This window comes from Pipistrellus hanaki (genome assembly GCF_964339955.1).
Source record: "Pipistrellus hanaki genome assembly, chromosome: 1".
In the NCBI taxonomy this organism is placed as follows: domain Eukaryota; kingdom Metazoa; phylum Chordata; class Mammalia; order Chiroptera; family Vespertilionidae; genus Pipistrellus; species Pipistrellus hanaki.
In genome coordinates this window covers 62,878,600-62,897,889 of record NC_140503.1, presented here as the reverse complement: position 1 = coordinate 62,897,889, position 19,290 = coordinate 62,878,600, and the positions used below count along the sequence as shown (strand labels likewise).

General features: G+C 59.2%; 1 protein-coding gene across 2 annotated transcripts in view; it reads left to right on the top strand.

Moving 5' to 3' along the window:
* Window positions 1-345: 345 nt before the first annotated feature.
* The window catches only part of PAK6 (p21 (RAC1) activated kinase 6), a 36,212-nt gene continuing 17,267 nt past the window's right edge, over window positions 346-19,290 (top strand). Inside the window, exons 1-3 of one of the 2 annotated variants that reach the window (XM_084897545.1) lie at window positions 346-1,071; window positions 1,837-1,913; window positions 13,280-13,394. The gene's annotated coding sequence lies outside the window, so the exon portion shown is untranslated. Of the gene's footprint in view, window positions 1,072-1,836; window positions 1,914-12,796; window positions 12,873-13,279; window positions 13,395-19,290 lie in introns of those variants that run through there. The other variant, XM_084897546.1, reaches the window with a different exon arrangement.

Below are 19,290 nucleotides of genomic sequence, written 5' to 3'. Positions count from 1 at the left end.
CTTCACACTGCCCAGCACCCCCGGTGTGCCATTCACAGCAGAACCAGCTGAGCCCCGGGGAGGGAGCTCAGCCAGCTGTGGTCAGGCCCGCCAGCTCTGAGCTTCGCAGCGGCGGGGGCGGGAGCCTGGGGGTCTGGCTGGGGCGGGCAGGGGGGCTGGGGGAGGCGCCCGCTGGTTCCGGCAGGCCGCTCTTCCTCTCCCTCCCGCTCAGTGAAGGAAGGCAGGGGAAGAAGACGCTTTTATAAATAGCTCCAGCCCCAGCTGATTTGTAAATTCAGTGGGTGTTGGGTTTTTTTTTGTGTGTGTGTGTGTCAATGACATCACTCTCCTCCCCATGGCAACGCTCGACGATATCAGAATTGCCAAGCAACGTTGGAGCAGGTTGCTGCTTGAGGATTTAATGGAGAAATCCCAAAGTGAGCCGGGGCGCGCGGGGGAGGAGGCCGGAGCCCGCCGCCCGCGCCGCCCGCCCGGCCGCCCTGCGCCCGCCGCTCGCACCCGGTCCTAGCGGCGCCCGGTGTTCCCAGCCGCGCCCGGTCCAGCCGCGCACGGCGGGGAGGGGCTGCCCGGGGCCTGCCTTGCCGGGAGCCGGCGCTGCCATCCAGGTGACTAAGCTGGCCCGCTGGCTCTGAGTCACCTGCTGGCCCAGAGGGTGCTTCCTTTCTTCGCTTTTTCATCCGATTATTTTGGGAGCTGGGAACTTGGAGCTGCATCCGAGTCCCGCCCCTTCCAGCCTCCCCTCCTCCCTACCTTGGGCTCCGAGGAAGATGGGACCTGCCGACCTGCCGAGACCCTGCCACTCCCTCCTACGGTGACAGCAGCCGCGGTGGGGGCCGGAAGTGCCCTGGGAGCGCCGCCAGCCACCCCAGTGCAATAGCAGATATGGTGATCAGGCCGCCTCGTCCTCCAGAGGTGCCGGGAGAGGAGGGGCGCCTGGCCCGAGCCGGCTGGATTCCTCCCGGGCTGGCTTTGAACTCACCTCCCGCGAGCTGTTTCTGTAAATGAGTGGCTTCTAGGGCCAGAGTGGCGTTTGGAGAGCGAGGCTGGATTGGCCTGGGCCGACCTGGGCAGGTAGGTGGCTCCGAGCGGGGTGTGGCCCCACGTGTGTGTGTGTGAGAGAGGGTGTGTGTTGTCCCAGGGCTGAGGACAGCAGGGGGGCCACAGAGAGCTGAGAGTGCAGGATTTCACTGCCGCTGGGCCAGCCAGGCCCTGAGGTGGGTGCTGAGGAAAAGGGGGCACAGGTACCTGGCCTGACAGGGTGAGAGCGGCACCCGCTCCGACAAGCCCAGGCCCTCTCCGTCCGCAGCTCAGACACGCGGCATTCCGCGGAGGCAGGGAGCCGTCCGAGGGGCAGGCCGAGGATGGAAGCCAGCCCGCCCGCCGTGGGGATGGCACATCGCTGCTCCCTCTTCTGACAGCCCTGGGCACTAAGGAGACAGCTCTCCACCGAGGAATTCTGTCCCTCGCCCAGGCAGTGCCCGTCAGCATCCGTGTGTGTGTTCTCTGCCACGCTCACAGGGGTGTGTTTCCTGAGAAGAGGGCTGGCCGGGGCACAGCTCCCCCCTGCTCAGGGCCCAGCCAGGGGCCACGGCTCAGCCTGGCCCCCGCCCCCTGGCATGCTCCAGTGCGTGTCAGGCCGAGGGGCGTGGGGTCCCCACTCCCCCACACAGCTGGCAGCCTCCCGGGCACACCGGTGAGTAAGCTGCCGAGGGAGGAGGCGGTGTGCCCACAGAGGCAGGACGACACCGACCAGGAGCCCCTGGGAGGAGCAGCTGGGTGAGAAAAGCACTGAGGTTTTCTTTTTCTCTTCTTTCTTCCCCCCCTTTTTGCCTGAAGGGAGTGGCGCTTCCTGGGCTACAGACAAGACCAGCCTGCGTGGGGAGCCCCAGGCCCGGGCCCAGAGGAGCCGCACGGTAAGGTCCCGGCCACCTACCTGGGCTCGGCCTCCGGGCAGGGGTGGGGATGTGGAGGTGCCGGGCTATGCACCATCTGGGACAGGGACAGCAGCTGTGGGTTCCTGTGGGCCCCATCCTCTCTGACACTCCCTTCCAGATCGATTTTTAAACATCCCAGGCCAAGCTGGCCTCTGGCTTCCCAGCGAGAGAGAGAAATGCTTATTTCTTTTTTTTTATTTTTCTTAAATATATTTTATTGATCTTTTACAGAGAGGAAGGGAGAGGGATAGAGAGTTAGAAACATCGATGAGAATCACCTCTCAGCTGCCTCTTGCACACCCCCTACTGGGGATGTGCCCACAACCAAGGTACGTGCCCTTGACCGGAATCGAACCTGGGACCTTTCAGTCCGCAGGCCGACGCTCTATCCACTGAGCCAAACCGGTTTTGGCGAGAAATACTTATTTCTGCTGTTCCCGCCTGTGTGGGATCCCGCCCCCCTCCCCCCCCCCGCCCCCTCTGGGCCGAGCCTGTGCCACCAGGATGTCCTCTTACCCTACCACCTCCAGGACACTCCCCTCTGGTATTCATCCCAACAATATTTGTGGAGCGTCTTTGGGCCCAAGCTCCAAGTCCTGCCCCTATGCAGAGCCTGCCCGGGCACAGACTCCGCCGCTGACTCAGTGGGGGCCGGGTCCAGGGCGCCTGGCTGAGCCGGAAGGCCTTGGGCTCCTCACCTCTGCGGCAGGCGGCGGCGTCCTGGTTTGCTCCAGGTGTCAGGCCCAGTGAGCTGGGGTGTTCAGGGCTGGGGCCCCACCAAGAGGCAAGGCTAGCACAGCGGTCTGTGCTTTCCCTGGCGTCACACCCGAGGCCTTTCCCTGCGCCGGGAACGGGGTTCTGAGAGTTGAAGAGAAGCTCTGGGCTGCGGGCCCTTGGGTCCCATGAAAGCTCATGGAGCTGGGAATCAGGCTGAGCCAGGGGTCCCTCTGCAGATGGGGAGTGGCTGCCGGGGAACCCCGTGCCTCATCAGGAGTGGTGAGCGCCAGGAGCTAGGCTTCTGTTCCGGAAGCACTTGATTTGGGCGGGAAGCGTGTGCCCCTGTGGTAGCCACAAGGTGGGGGTGTGGGGGCTGCATGGGACCCAAGGACAGACTGACCCTTGTGCGCGGAGTTCCCAGGACGTGCCAGGCATCGGGAAGGTGCGGGCAGGAGCAGCACATGAGCCCGGCATCCGGGTGAACCCTCACATGTGCCCACATCTGGCTCCAGGGTGAGGAAATCCTGCTCCCCTCCCCTCCCCCTGCATAAGGTGACTGCAAGCCTGGGGGGGGGGGGTCCCCCGTGTGTGCAGAGCTAAGCAGCGGCTGGTGCCCAGCAGCTGGTGCCCAGCTGGGCTCAGAGTGGCAGAGGCTGTGGAGTGCCAGGCAAACAGCAGGCTAGCAGGGTGGCAGCTGATGGAGCCAGGAGGGAGCAGAAGGGAGAGGCCAGGGTTTGGGGGGCAGGAGCGGGAAAGCCTGCCTGGAGTGTAAGATGGCTGAGGGAGGCCCTGGACACTGATTTTCTCATGCCTGCCCCCCTCTGTGGGACAGCCGGCAGGGAGCCGGCAGGAGCCGGCAGGAGCCGGCAGGAGCCGGCAGAGACACAGAGAGACGGCCCGGAGACCCCTCCGGCACACTCCGTCCTGGGTGGAGAAGGCCCCAAGGACACGTGGGGAGCTGTCCTGCGGCCTGAAGCAGGGCCCTTCTCGCAGGATGCCCTCTGCCCCTCTACACGTGGGAGGCCCAGGCCTCAGGAGCAGTTCCCAAGACTTGGGCAGCTCCCCCACAGGCATCCCACAGCGGCCCCTGGGCGGGCTTGGAGAAGGTTCGTCTCTGTGACCCGGCCTTGCTGGAAAGAAGTGGGCTAGCTGACGGGCTGGATGGGGCATGGAAAGATGACAGCTTCGGAGGCAGAGAGAACTCTCAGCCTCCTGGCCCCAGCTAGGCCTCCTGCCTGGGAGAGCAAGCTGACCGGAAGCCCCCTCCCTCTTCGGAGCGCAGCCCTGGGGCCCCTTAAGGGCTAAGGTGAGAGGTGAAGGGTGTGGAATAGAGGGGAATGTGTCTTCTCTTGTGCTCCAGGCAGCCTGTGGAGATGGCAGGTGGCCCTTGTTTGGCTCACTGGCTTGTAGGCAGAGAACAGGGATTGCTCCTAAGGACAGAGCACTGGTGGCAGGAGCAGAGGGAGGGAGGAAGTGCCGAGAAATGACCAGGATGGAGCCCTCGCCCCGGGGAGTGCACAGCCCTTCAGCAGAGGAGGGAAAGGAGAGCTGAGCCTGGGGCCAACCCCACCCAAAACCAGCCAAGCTGCTGAGAGCCAGGATCGGCAATCTTGTGTGTGTGTGTGTGTGTGTGTGTGTGTGTGTGTGTGTGTGAGGTTTGCCCTTTGTTCACTCTGGGTCATGGCCAGCAATCACTGAAATTGCTGGCCATGACCCAGTCAGTCCAGATCATTTATAAATTTAGACCAATACCAGGAGATGGTTCTTAACATAGAACTTTATAAAGATGAATAAAAAAAGGATTAGCCAAGAATGAAAACACAAAGGAAGAAACAGCTTCTACTGTTATGGGCAGAAGACAGATTCTCAGAGCGATATATAGGAAGAGGCAGGATAGTGGGTGGGTAACAGCAGGTGAGTGTCAGGCCTGGGGCTGCCTCTTCCTGCCTGGGTGACCTCAGAGGAGTTACCTCATCTCACTAGGCCTCCATTTCCTTTCCCGTCCAAGGGAGGTAATTATAGCACCGATGAGTTCGGGAGGTTGGGAAGATTAAGTAAGGCTGTATGCAAATACCCTTAGCAGCATGGCTGGCACATAAGTGCTCAGCAAAGATAATGTTATCATTGCCATGACGATTAGTGTTAGAGGAACAAAGTGCCAGCAGGAAGAGACCACACTGGGGACTTCAGGGCAATCAGAAGAGGCTTCATGGAGGAGGAGGAGGCTTTGGAAGAACCCTGCCCGGAAGAAAAGCTAGTTTTCAGATTGCTGATCGATCCATGCCCAATAATGCTGGGAAGGAAAGCAAAACCAGCTCTGTTCTTTCCCAAATAGCAAATTGTTTATCCACGGAAGTTCTCTAAGGAATGATTGGAGCCTATTAAGAGTTTCCTTCTCTTGGGGGGGTTCTAGAGTTTGAAGTACTGAGAACTTGACATAGTGAAGGAATCAAAAGTCTGACTCTGGTCACACCCTTCCTTGGGCCTGCAGTTTTGTCACGGGGCGGCCTGCTTTCCGGAACTGTGTGCTAACGAGCCCCGTCTGAAGCACACGCTTGGAGGTGCTTCCTGCAGAAGGGCCGGCCTGGGGACCACAGCGATCTCCTTGACTACCATGACGTGACTTAGAAATGCCCACGAATCGTAAGGTTCAGACTCCGAGGCGTTTTTCTTGGCCTGCCGAAGGGTTATTCTATGAGTTTAAGAAAGGTAATCCCAGGTTCCTGTTTACCTAGAGCAGTGTTCCCCAAACTTCTGACATATGTGTACCCCTCCTATAATTTCCGTAACGCTGAGTACCCCTCGTGCTCATGAGAACGTAGAATTAGGCGCAGCTGAGCATGGTGCAGTGCATATCCCCACCAAACTCCGGTGCAACGTGTACCCCACCAAACTCTTCCCCTACCCCTGGGGGTATGCATACCACACTTTGGGAAACACTGACCTAGAACAAGGCAAACCCAGAACAGGACAGACTTTCCTATCCTGGAGAATTAGCGTACAAACAAACAGACAAACAAACAAACAAAAAATGAGTTCCCTTATAATTACATGTGGCCTAATCAGCCCCAGCAAAGGGACACCCACACTGGCCAGCATTTTCTATAAAATACCATGATGACAAACCAGGCAGTGCAAAGACCCAAGTCTTTATAGAAAGACGAGGGTGACTTTTTTGTACACCTGTGGGTTCGCTGTGCCCCCTCGGAGTGCTGCGTCGTCAGCAAATGCTGGCATCTTCCTTGCCCAACCCTCAAAGCACTCAGGCCCCTGAGCCTCTGGCTGAGGGGGTGGGGCAGGGCTGTGACCTGCACACTCAGGCTGCCCCGGGGCCTGGAGCTCAGAAAAGAAAGTCCAGAAAGCTCAGGTCAGCTGCTGCGTGGTTCTGGTTTCTGGTCCCAGTGCGGCAGCTCCCCTCCAGGCAAATAGCAACGAACCAGTCACCGTGCCCAGCTCCTGAAGGCTGCAGCAGCGGCAGGGTTAAAACTGGAAGGACTGGTTCTCTGGTTCAACTTCCTGGCCTAGAGCCTCCAGCCTCCATTTTCTTTCTTTCGGCTTCAAATGAGGTTTCAAGTGGAATTATGCAAAAAGGCCCAGGGCGTGTAGGGAGCCCCGGGACCCTTTTTGCCACTGTCCCAGGTCAGGGGGTAGAAGCACAGAGGTGGAAGGGCTGTTCCAGAAAGGAGCTGGCCTTGGTTTGCTGTAACACGTGTAAGCCAAAGGAAGTCCCTAAGAATGTATAATCCGGCCCCCGTGCTTTCCCGGAGAAGGAAAGTGGGTCCTGGGAGCGCACAGCTCACTGAAAGATGAGACAGAGAGCCGAGAGCTGGACACAGGCTTTATTAGCGGAGAAGGACCCTGCCGCTGCCTGGCAAAGGGAGAGAGCACAGGTGCCGGAGTGAAGGCGCCTTTTGAGGGGAGGAAAGGGAAGGGCTGGGGCTCAGGGTCCTCGGCATGCGCTGATTGGTGGTTTCATATAAGGCACATGATTAGGCACTTAGGGACTTAGGAATCGGGGCCTTAGGGTATTTGGCAGGTGCTGATCGGTGGTTCAATGTACAGTCCATATAAGGTGCCTGGTTAGGTGCTCAGGAATGTCCACGCCACAGGTGCAGTTTATGTCATTCTCCGTCCATCGGTTGGGGGAAGGGAGGGCCTATCACTAACTGCGGCAGGGCCCATTTCAGACCTGGGGGTCTCAGGCTCCCAGTCTATTCCTCTCCCACCCAGACCTCCTTTCCATAGCAGCAGCAAAGGCACCCCGAGTGGGGACAGACATCAGACACCTGATGGCTTGAGAGAGGTGGCCTGGCCTGACAAAGTGGGAGGCTGGACAGGTCCCAGCACCCCTCTGTGCCTCCTGCCCCACCTAATGGGGTCCTGGTCCTGCACCCCCTGCCCCTACCTGGCTCCACATGGAGCCCCAGCTCAGCTCCTGCTCGGTCAGCAGAGCCCCCAAGAAGAGGCTCTGTCCACCCCCCCTCTACCCCACCCCCTGGCCACTCTCTGAGTGTAAATGGACTGACTCAGGTGTACTTGCTCCAGGAAGCATTTTACATTTTAGCTATCAGGCTGTCATTGTCTTGAGCCAGAGAAGGAGGGAACGATGAGTGCATCTAGGAACGAAAGGGAAATGTGGGCAGCGGTTAGGGGAGGCACACAGGAGCCGTTCCCCTCAGGCAGACTTTTCGCGTCTGTACTCTGACCCCAGGCAGGAGGATACATGTCCCATGGCCATCATCCGATGTTGGATCTCAGAAGCAGGAGGCCTGTCATCGGTCACCCTATCACCAGGCCCAAGCTGGACAAGTAGACGTCTGTCCCACTACAGTGGGTCTTACCGGAGATGGTGTGTCCAGGAACAGGAATGGTGGAGAACCGTGGAGGTCTCAGACCCTGGGGGGAGGGAGCCAAGGCCCGGAGAACAAATGCGAGGCCAGGAGAGCACCAGGGTGCAGGCTCCTGTGGAGGAGGGGAGGGGAGGACAGGAGGAGGAGCTGCCAGGGCCAGCCACCAGTGAGGGCGTGGCAGCCCTCACAGGAAGGTCCTGAAGGCTGCTACTGCAGGGTAGTCAAGGCATGGGCCTGAGACTATGAGGAGTGACCCTGAGAAGGGAGGGCAGCAACTGCCTGCACCCCTCCAGGACTCTCTTAAGCACAGCACAGCGCAGGGCAGACACGGAAGGCAGAGTCCAGCGAGCTCTACGGCCAGATGGCCAGTGCTCCCGTACGACCCACACAGCCCACAGCCTGTGAACCTGTGCATTTAGAGTGAAGGCACTCCAGCCAGAGGGCTGTGCATGGGGCGTGGACAGCCAATGCTGTGCTTCCTCAGACTCGTTCCTTCCCCTGGCCTGAGCCCTTCCCCAGTCACAGCCTCCTACTCCCCCCACTCACCGTCCTTCCTTAAAGTCAGGCCCCGGGCACCCCCTCCTGACGGGGCAGCCACCAGAGGCTCAGGAGGGAGGGGAAGGACAGTGAATGGCTTCCATTCAAGGAGGCCTCCAGCTGTTCGCTCTGCCAGCAAAAATGCCAGCCAGAGAGCCAGACTGCCAGCAGCGGACATTTGGATGGAACTCTGGAGCCCATTAAGAGCAGAACCTGCAAAGCGATCATAGCAAGAAGCTGTTAAATGAATTTATCATGTCGCTGAAAACGGGTGTTCTCAGCACAGAGTGACTCTCTCTTTCCCCAGCCCCTCCCCCGGGGGGGAGGGCTTATCGTCCCTTGCACCTGGGAAGGGTGCCCCAGCCTGCGCTGCCCCTGCTCCAGCCCCTTGAGGTGGGTGGACAGCGGCCCCTGCACCTGAGTGGCTTGTCCAGGTCACCAGGCCCCTTTGCGACAGTCCAGCAAGTTTGGGCCCAGGGACAGTTTGTGTTTGGGGAGGACTGGCCTGTGTGCTCGTTGTCATAGGGAGCCTATCACGGTGCAGAGCTTGAGGAAAAGGTGGAGAGAGGCTAGAGGCTTCCGGATGTGGGCGCTTCCCTCTCCTGAGGTTCAGGCAGCAGCCAGGCAGGGGAGCCCCATGGACGCTCCCCAAATACCTAACTGGGCCCGGACAGTGCTGCCCCTGGGCTGGGTTCTCTCTCAGGATCTGGAGGGACTAGACTTCTTGGCAAGCCCTCCTGGAGGAACCCTGGCATCCTGCCCCTGGGGCCCTCCAAACGGGGCTCCGGGCTCCCCGTGGCAGCTACATGGTGCATGGCCCGGCAGCAGCTGTGAGGGCCGAGGGTCAAGAACCTTTCACCCCGTTTGGGGTGCTGATCCTCCGGGACCCAAATGATGTCCTAGATCCCATCATTTCCCTGCCTTCTGAACAGAGGTCGGCCCATTATACACATCAAGAAGCTGAGGCTGAGACGTGCTGGCAGGCTAGAGAGACAGAAGGGCTCCAAGTGGGCAGGAAGCCAGGTTCTCTGCAGCTAGTCTCTCTCTCCCCCCCGCCTCAGGACCCACGGGCTAGGCAATGCTAACTCCCTCAACTCAGGCTCCCAGGCCCTCAGAGCTGGTCACCTGCCTCTCGGCCGCATCAGCAGAGAGAGATGTGGTGCTATCAGGGGGAGGGACATTGCTCAGGCTACCCCAAGAATAGGAAGGGCAGCCTGGAGGAGAGGGACATGAAGGAATCTATAATAATAAAAGCATACTATGCTAATTAGACTGGACAAATGAATGACCTTCTGGATGTCATTCTGGATGTCCTTCTGGACCAAGCTGCAGTGGCAGGGGCTGAGGCAGAGGTGGTTAAGGGAAATCAGGCAGGCAGATGAGTGGTTAGGGGTGATCAGGCAGGCAGGCAGAGGCAATTGGGGCAATCAGGCAGGAAGGCCAGTGGTTAGGGGCAGTCAGGCAGGTGGGTCAGTGGTTTAGAGCCAGCAGTCCTGGATTGCGAGAGGGATGCCCACCTGCTGGTTTAGGCCCAATCCCACAGTGGGATCATGCCTAAACAGGCAGCCGGTCATCCCCCGAGGGGTCCCGGATTGTGAGAGGGTGCAGGCCAGGCTGAGGGAACCCCACCCCTATGCCCTCATCAGAAATGAGGGATGGTTACCCCACACACACCTCTCGGTGTCACATGACTTACCCATCCAGGGTGGCACAAGAAGGCAAAAGATCAGTGCCTCCCCCAGCAACTGTTCCCAGGAACTTAACCCGACCTGGTCAAGTCATGTCAGACAGTCCTTGGCACCAGGGCCTCTGAGCAGGATGGTGTTAAGAGAACAGCTTTGGGGGGGATACACTTGGTCTGAAATTCTGGCTCCACCACTCACTCACCACAAGGCCCTGAGCTGGTTCCTTAACCACTCTGAGCCTCAGTTTCCTCGTCTGTAAAATGAGAACAATGATATCATTCTCCTGTGCCACGGTTGTGGCAAAGACTGGAGTGAGGTCACGTGTGTGAATGAATAGCTTAGCACGGGGCCTGGCCCACCGGAAGGGGGAGGGGTATGATAATTACTGGAGGAGGCAGCGTTCTCCAGAGAAAGGAGCCAGGGAGAGAGTGAGCTTGTCAGCAGTCTTCCTGATCCCCAGGCAGCTTTTCAAGTCATGCAGCAGAAAGTGCAGGGAAAGGATAATGTGTTTGTGTTTCTAAACCACAAGTCGATCCGTATCTTTCCCCTTTGGTCCTAACCCAGCCTCCCAGCCCTGGCTGTAGGTGCTCAGACGGGGCAGCAGGCCCCAACAGCCACAGGCGGAGAAGGAGCCAGGAAGAGCCCGCCCCGCCCCGCGTGCCTTCCCAGACAGTTGGGGTTGGCCCATGCCCCAGTGCTGGTGGGGCTCCAAGAGCCACCGGCCATGGCGAAATGTCAGTTCTCCGTGTCCCCGTGTAGAGCTCCTGCCCAGTTTGCAGAATGGCAGCATATGGACAACTCCCTCAACCTGCATGCCTCTGCCAGCTGCCAGGGCTCTGCAGAGGAGGGTGTGCCTGACCCCTTTCCCTGTGCCCAGCACAACGCCATGGGAACGGGGCCAGAGGGAGGCGCATGGCTGCTGGAGGAGACGCTGTCCTCCAGGCTGTTCCTGCCCCTTCCTGCATTCCTGTCCTGCCCTCTCATCCTGGACAGGGCTGCGTTGGCTGTGAATCAGAGGAGGATAGAGAGGCGGGGAGTCACTCACAGGAATTAACCACTCAGGACCCACCTTCCTAATTTGCAGAGGGCACCCAGCCCAGGGGCACTGACCCACCCGTCGATGCGGCCAGAAGTGCAGAAACCTGGGGTTGTGATGGGCCGGAGGACCTCTCGTCTAGCCTAGTGTTCAGTGCGGGACCCTTTGCTCTAGCACACCTGGCTGGTAGTTATCTGGGGTCTTCAGTGATGGGGGTTCACTGCCTCCATGGTCAGTCTTATTTGGGAGTCTCTGACTCTCCCCAAACCCCATCGATGTTCCCAAAGGGGGGAGGACCTTAGGGTCACCGAGACTCACTCCTTACAGGATGGGGATGGGACTTGGCTAGTAGCCTTTATGGGATTCCCAAGCCTGGATTCAAACCAAGTTAGATACCAGTTCACTTTTGATAATATTCTAATGTTCACCCTTTATCATAGTTCAACAGTTCAGAAGTACTGCTTGGAGGTGTCCTTTTGATATATAAGGTATTTGTATAAAAAGAATGAATTCCTGTGTGCATCTGTGAGTCAGCAAATTGCAATTTAGGTCCTGTGTCCCTGGGTAACTAAGTTTGGGGAAAGCCGTTTGTATCACAGGCCCCTTTGTCTTCGGCTCCGCAGGCAGCTTCCTGGTGGGGGAGGAGATGGGGTGGAGGAGGGGGAGGTCAGAGGTTGACTAACAGAGTTGGGCCTAAGGGGTGGCCTGAGGAAAGAAAAAGAATCCCCTTGGGAAAGACACAGAGGAGAGGAGACGGAGGGCACGGGGAGGAGCAGAGACCTGCCTGCCACTGTCCCCGCTCCCACTCCGCGCCCCCGCTCCCAGGCCAGCGTCTCCAGAGGCTGAGGGCACCGGGGCTGCGGTGCAGCCAGCAGGGTGCGGGCCTGTTTGGGGCCGGCGAATTCCCACTCACCGCCTTAGCTATGTTTGGCAGGAGTCTAGGGTAAACTGTGCATAAGCCACAGAGCCCCTACGCAAACGCTGCAGCCACAAATTGCATTGATACAATATATCTAAAGAATCAATGAACAAAAATGACCCATGACAGTAGAGACCTCAATTAATAACTGAAGTGTGAAGTGCCCACAGTGACAGAATCTCTGCGTCCGTGATTCGCAGCCACCCAGCCCCTGCTTGGGGAGCCATTTTGAGTGCAGACGTGCTGATTTCCAAGCCAGAATCCTCTCAACACTCATTCGGGCACAGGCCTTTCTGGGGGCCAAGTCCAGGGCAGCAAGGGTCTTCTCCGGTGGTCCCTCCCCCTCCCCCGCACCATTAATACACCGGAGAAGCCACCCTCGGAGCCAGAGGGTGCAGGGCAGAGGCAGCCATCCTGCTCCTGGGCCAGGGCACTGCTGGGTACAGCCACGGGCGGATGCTCCTGTGAGCCGAGCCCCTCCCTGTTTGGGTGCAGGGCTCCTGACAGCTGTCTTTCCCCCAGAGGCCTCCCACCTGAAACCAGAGGGTTCTCGGAACCGAGCGGGGTCTGACAAGGAAACTGGCATCTCTTTAATTCCAGCTTTCCTGCCCAAGACAGTCTTAGGGCCTTGTCCAGACAGACTGACAGGCCAAGGTGGCAGGGGGCAGGACTCTGGCTGGGGCTCTCCGAGGGGTGTGGGTGGGCCCGCAGCACCTCCGGGTCTGGAAGGAGGCCGCCTGGAGCATCTGCAATGCAAATGAGTGAGCCTAATTGCACAGAGAGAGGCGCAGCGGGTAGCCAGGTCAGGCGTTGGCCAGGCGGCCAGGAACCCCCAGGGACAGCCAGCCACCAGCAGGTCACCGGGGGCAGGGCTGGGGGCAGGGTCCAAGGCGAAGGGCCTGGGGAAGCCGGAGCCACGGTTAGAAAGGGTTGAGCGTGGAAGCGCCCCTGGGGCAGAGAGGCTCCTGGCCACGGCCTCGGACCCCCACGTCCTGGGGCTGCTTTTCCCCGGGCTCTGCTCGCTGCCGAGCCCTCCCTGGAGCCACACCCTAAACTCCAGCTCGCGGCCCAGGTGAGGCCGGCGCTGCACCGACATGTAAGCGGGGCCTCCCCTCGCGTTCCAGCGCCCAGGTCCCTCCTGCGGAGGGCGGGCCGGCTCCTGCCTCTCCGAGGCTCCAGGCTTTCTGCTCGCAGGTGGGTGCCCCCACCGACCCCGGGAATGGCGATCCTCCCCGGGCCGGGGCCGGGGCCGGGGCGAGCGGACAGGCCTCCCGGTGCGCGCGGCCCCCTTTCCCGGTTCTCACTCCCCGAGGGCGCCCCGCGCTCCCCCGCGGGCTGAGGATCCCCGCCCCATCGGCGCCGCCAGGGGGGCCCTGAGGCTGCTGTGGCTCCCCGCGTGGCGGGAAGAGGACCCCAAGCGCCGTGCGTACCGTCCCCCCGCCCCCTGCGCCTGGAGAGCCCGCCGCCCCAGCACCTGAGCCCGTGGCTGGTGGGGAGGCGGTGCGGGCGGTGTGAGCGCTCCGGACGGCGGCCACGCGCAAAGGGTACAGGGGGACACGTATCGCATTTGTCACAATGACTGTCTCATCTGTTCCCCCCAGGCCCACGGGACCGGCCGGGAAGGCCCTTAGTCTACCCTCTCCTGGGGCCTGGAGCTCTGCCCCCTAACGGTAACGAGCCGGGAAGAAGAGGAAGCAAGGAAGGCAGCCCGCAGAGGTGAGTGAGGGCCGCCAGCCCTGGCAGGGTGTCCAGGAGCCTTTTGGAGGCCAGCGTGAGGGGTGGGGTGGAGGGGCAGGGACACCTTCTTGGGCCACCCCGTTCTTGGTACAGTGATATCTCTCTCTCCCTCTCTCTCTCTCTCTCTCTCTCTCTCTCTCTCTCTCTCTCTCTCTCTCAAATTGTTTTTGTATTAGAGAGAGAGAGGAAGGGAGAGAGAGGAAATTGATTGGTTGCCTCACCCAGGCACCCTGCGGGGGGGGGGGGGGGTGTTGAGCCTGCAACCTGGGCAGATGCCCTGACCAGAATGGAACCAGGGCGCAGCGGTCCCTCGGAGGTGCCCTCTCTCAGTCCTTAGTGGATGCCTGTTGTTACTTCCATCGCCTCAGCCCGCAGCAGGCTACCAGCCCCGAATGCCCCGCCCGGCTCTGGCCCAGCCTCTCCTGTCACCCGGTCTGGTGTCTGTCTGATGCCTGTCTGGGGCAGGCAGTGTCACCAAGCCCGCACTGAACTCCCGCTTGGGAAAGAGGCTCCCGAGCAGGAAGGGCAGTAGCAGCCCAGCGCCCTGCTGAGCAGCGCATCCCCGGGTCTCCAGCCTGCTCAAACCCCGCCAGGTGTTCTGGCGCCCGGTGTGCAGCGACCAACCCGGGATGTACCCAAGGCATGGATGGATGATGCTCCCTGTATCCTGCCCCTTCTGGCATTCTTTCAGGCCCGGGGTCGGCAAACCACAGCTCGTGAGCCACACGCGGCTCTTTGGCCCCTTGAGTGTTCTAACGCCACTTCTTCCAGGCCGAAAACCGACCTCTGCACATGGGCCACGAAGTTTCCATCGGCGCCCGCACATGGTTTTTGTGGAAGAGCCACACTCAAGGGGCCAAAGAGCCGCCTGTGGCTGTCGAGCCTTGGTTTGCCGACCACTGTCTTAGGCTCTTCGGACATGCTTCTCTAGGTGTGTGTGTGTGGCTGGGACCGTGTGCGCTCAGGTCTTCTGTGGCGGTCACAGCAGACACTGCGATGCTGGGAGTGCTCACGCTGGGCACAGTGGCCGAGCACCCATTGGAACCAGAAGCGGCTGGGTTCAAATCCCCACTTTACCTTCGGTCACTGAGGCAAGTTGCTTTACGTCTCTCCCAACTTGAATGTCCTCGAGGATGAAATGGGAGCTTTCCTCATGGGCTGGTTGTGAGGAGACATAGCGAGACATGAGCACAGCCCAGCAAGGAGCATGTCTCGCCTCAGCTTGTCAGGATCGGAAAAGCTGGCGCCCCTGAGCTCTCCTTGCTTGGAGAACGAGGAGCAGGTCTGGCTGTGTGGCAGGACGTTGTGAGGCTGTGAGAGCAAAGCAGCGGGGGGCCCGTGGGGGCAGGTGGGGAGGTGGCCCGGGGAAGGGGCCGTTTCTGGAAGGGGATCTGGATTTGAACCCATACATGTCACATGTGATCACATGTTCCTGGGTGACCCTGGTCACAGGTGTGGCCTGGGGTCGGAGGAGCCTCTGGCATGAGGCTTTTGATCCTATCTCTAAGTAGCTGTGTGGTCTGAGACAGGTCATTTAACTTCTCTCGGCGTGACGGAGGAGAGGAGCTTGGAGCTTGGAGCTGGAGAGATCTGAGTTTGAATCCCAACTCCACATGGAACCATCCCAAACAATTACTTCTCTCCAAGCCTTGGTTTCTTCACGTGTGAAACAGTTTATAATGTCTCCCTCGTAGAGCCGTGACCATTAAATGCACTAGTAAAACCACCCGCCCAGCTCAGTGCCTGACTGTACAGTGTGTATCCCGTTCTCCTCTCCTCCTTCCTCTCCCAGCTCCTGTCATCTTTAAAATGCACCCAGTAAGGCAGGTTTGGCCCAAGTCACAGTGGTTTTGTGAATATAAAGAGAGGAGGAAAACTTAAGTAAATATAGAAAGTTAAGGGCTGCAAGAATATAACTGTGTGTGTGTGTGTGTGTGTGTGTGTGTGTGTGTGTGTGTGTGAGAGAGAGAGAGAGAGAGAGAGAGAGAGAGAGAGGGAGAGAGGGAGAGAGAGAGAGATTGGGGACCCAATTTTGTGCGGAGGGGACTCCAGAGGTTCCTGCAGGCACTGAGCGCTCTGTGGCGTTCAGGCCTCTGCATGCGGAGGCTGTTGGGAATCTGGGCTGGTGAGGCGGGGGCTGGCCTGCGGCCCTCCCAGGAAGCCATTCTTCTCTCTTCCCTCGGAGACAACCCCGCGCCCAGGAGAGCACGGCGCTGTGGCCCAGGAGGGGTGAGAATTCCGAGCACGGCGAGCAGAGGTCAGAGAGCTCTGGCCTGAGCTGCTGCTGGACCACAGCTCTGCGTGTGCAGGCTGGAGCTGGGCCTGAGAGAGGAGCCTGAGTCAATATTAACCTTCCCCGCTGGCCAGCCTGGCTCTTTGGCCTCTTATTCGACTGGAGTGTTGACACAAGAGATTGAATGAGCTTTATTATCATATTCTTTTCAACAGCAGCGCCATTATCTCTCCCGGGGGATTCACTGGGGCCTGCAGTGTGGGAATGATGACAGGGGCAGGGAGCCCAGACATGTGGGCTCATTGGCGGTCCTGGGCAGACCTTCTGGAGCCCCAGGCAATGGCAGGGAGGGCCACAGCCTGGGCCTGCCCCCCCACCTCCCCCTTGCAGGTGACAGCCGGGCAGAAAAGCAAATCAAATTCTGTTCAGGCCTTTCCCTGGTATATTTTGGGGGGCAGGAAAGTGTGCTAGGGTGCCACCTCTCCTGTCACTCGTGGTGTCCTGAACCCCTGGTGGAGCTGAGGGAGGGCAGAGGCCAGGGCTCCGGGAACAGGAAGGAGCTTCCTATCAGCAGACTCCTTTGAGCAGGGTGAGCGCAGGGACAGGCTTCTGTGGGGAATGCCACCAAGAGATGCCGTCTGGGCCGGGGCGGAGGGGAGGTCAGACCCCAGCACGAGTCCCTGGGGCCAGCAGCGCCCTCTCTCCTGGCAGGCGGTGAGCTCCGGGGGCTGTCTAAAACCTACCTGGAAAGCAAGCTAAACTGCCTAAGAGCAACGATCTTGTTTTGTTCACTATGGTCCCCGGGGCAGAGTAAATAGATGCATAACAAATACTTTTGAATAAATGGTGAATAGTATAATTTTATATTTAAACAAACCCCAGAAAATAACATTTGAGAAAAAAATCTCCTGACGGATGAGAATGCTCTAATGAGAGGCTGGCTTCCGTCCACACTGTTCCCAGCCGGGGGCCGAGGCCCCGGCTCCTCGGGAAGCTGTGCGGGACGCCAGTTCCCAAGGAGGTGGGAAGGGGTTGGCAGCCCGACTGCAGAGGTCAGCGTCCTCGGTGGTCACTCCGTGACCGGAGGGTGACAGCAGGAGGGGTGCCTGTCTGATGGCTGTGGAGCTCAGGGCATCCCTCCGCCTCAGAATGACGACAGGGGCAGGGAGCCATGATGCTGGAACAGTTCCTTTCCCCAAGCAGCGCCTTGGGTGGGCCTGAGAGCTGCGCAGCGTGGGTGGTGGGTGGTGGGTGGTGGGTGGTGGGTGGTGGGAGGTGACAGCGACCGCAGCCACGTTCACATCGGGATCTGGGTCAGAGAGACGTGGCTCTGCCCCTTCTTTGCTGCTTGGCTTGGGCAAATCATTAATCTCTCTGAACATCAGTTTCCTCATCTGCATAATGGGCCCATAAACAGTCTAACCCCACAGGCTTATGGCGAGGAGATTGTGTATGTGACAGACTCAGCGCACGGCCCGGCTGTGTGGCTCAGCGCTTGAGTGTCGACCTATGAACCAGGCGGCCACGGTTCAATTCCTGGTCAGGGCACATGCCTGGCTTGATCCCCAGTGTGGGGCGTACAGGAGATAGCTGGTTGGTGATTCTCTTATCATTGATGTTTCTCTCTCTCCCTTTTCCTTTCTCTCTGAAATCAATAAAAATACATATATTTTTTTTAAAATTAAAAAACTGCTAAGCGCACAGCTGGTGCTCACACCAGGCATTCTCTGAGTGGTAGTTACTGAAAACACCAGAAATGGACCCTGGAGCTAGAGTAGATGCTGTCTCTCCTCTCACTGTGCTTCCCCGGTCTCCCCCAGAAATGCTCAGGCCTAGGAGAGAGAGTAGGCCAAGGCCACCAGCTGGAGTCCAGGACCCCCGTTCCCTGGGGCCACTGAGCTGGAGCAGTTAGGCATCAATCAGGCTAGCAGGGGAGTGGTTAGGGGGTGATCAGGCTGGCAGACAGAAGTGGTTAGAAGCAATCAGGAAGGCAGTTGGGAGTGATCAAACCTACAGGGAGGGCAGTTAGGGGTGACCAGGCTTGCAGAGGAGGGAAGTTGGGAACAACTGGGCCTGCAGGGAAGGGCAGTTGTGAGGGACCCAGGCCTAAAAGGGAGGGCAGTTAGGGGCCATCAGGCTGGCAGGGGAGCAGTTAGGCATTAATCAGGCTGGCAGGGGAGTGGTTAGGGGGTGATCAGGCTGGCAGGCAGAAGTGGTTAGAAGCAACGAGCCTCCCGAAGAGGAAGCTGGGGTGCGCCCCCCACTCTGGCTCCTGACGCTCAGCGCAGGGCCCAGGGCGCAGCTGCCTCTCTCTTCTGTTCGCCGGGCCTCACTCCTGACAGACAGTTAACCACCACCCATCCCAGCACCTACCCAGCCACGCCCACCCGCTTCCTTCCGAGTAGCCGCCTGCTCCTCCAGACTTGCTCTCGGGAAGCCGCCTTCCGGGCCTGCGGCGAGTTCTGTGGCTCCCTTCCGTGGGCGCAGCGTCCCGGCTGGAAAGGGGCCTGATGTGTGGAGATAGTGAAACCCGCGCGAAGCCAGGCTGGAAGGTCAGGCGGCTAACCAGGTCGGACGCCGCCACTTCCGGTGGAAGCAGAGGCGGCAGGTTAAGAGGACAGTTGATGTTGGCTCAAGATGGGCCCAGTTTTCCAGAGAGAATTTCCAGAAGTCCTGGAGCATGTTTAAAACAGATCCCTCCCGAGGCTCTGCCTCAGAGGGCAGCACCCATTTGAATGTCTGAGCTCCCGTCTGAGGTTTAACTGCAGACTCATGTCTCTGTAGCTGTCTCTTTGGCCCTGGCAGCCCAGGCCCTGGCAGATGATGGCAGAGGAGAAGCAGTTTGAAAGGGCGACCCACCCACCATGGCTGCTCTGCTTACTCTGTGATGGACTCAAGACCAGCCAAGCCGCAGTGCCCTGCTCTAGGGCCACCACCCAATCCCCGTACGGCCGAGGAGCAGAAGCATCACCCACAAAGCTCTGCCTGCCACTCTTCGACCCAATCCTGTGGGTTGCCCAGCTTCAGGCTGAGTGAGACCCTTGGAGGGGACCTGGCCTTGCAGGAGAGAATACACTCCCGCTGCCTTTGTGGCCTTTTTCATACATGCCAGGCCCCACAGCAAGGCCACTGGCGTGAGCTTTCTGAAATAGTTTGCCCACCCTGTGCAAGGCAAAAGGAAGCCTGATTTCAAACAAAGTAAAGGTCAGCCTGCAAGTCAGGGCAGCCCCAGCTCCCCTGGTTCTGACTCACCCATCAGCCCAGGAAAGAACCTAGCAATCTTGGATGAGGAAGCTGGCCCTGGTCCCCCACCCCTTCTACACACTCCCACGAGTTTGCTGACTGCTCAGTCTCATTCCTGCTCACAGACTCAGGGAAGGAGGCTAAGAGCAGCCCAGGGCCCTCAGAGGGGGCATGGTGGATGGAGCAGGGACTTTGGATCATATCCAGGGCCCAGGCCCGACCAAGTCACATCCTGTGACTGTGAGCAAGTTATTTTACTTCTCTGAGCCTCATCTGGACTTGTGAATAATAATAATAATCCCTACCTACCAGGGTGGTGGTGAGGAGTAAATGAGTTGATCCTTGGAAGGGCCTAGAACATAGTAGGTGCTCAAGAACAATAACTTCCCTTTCTGTCTC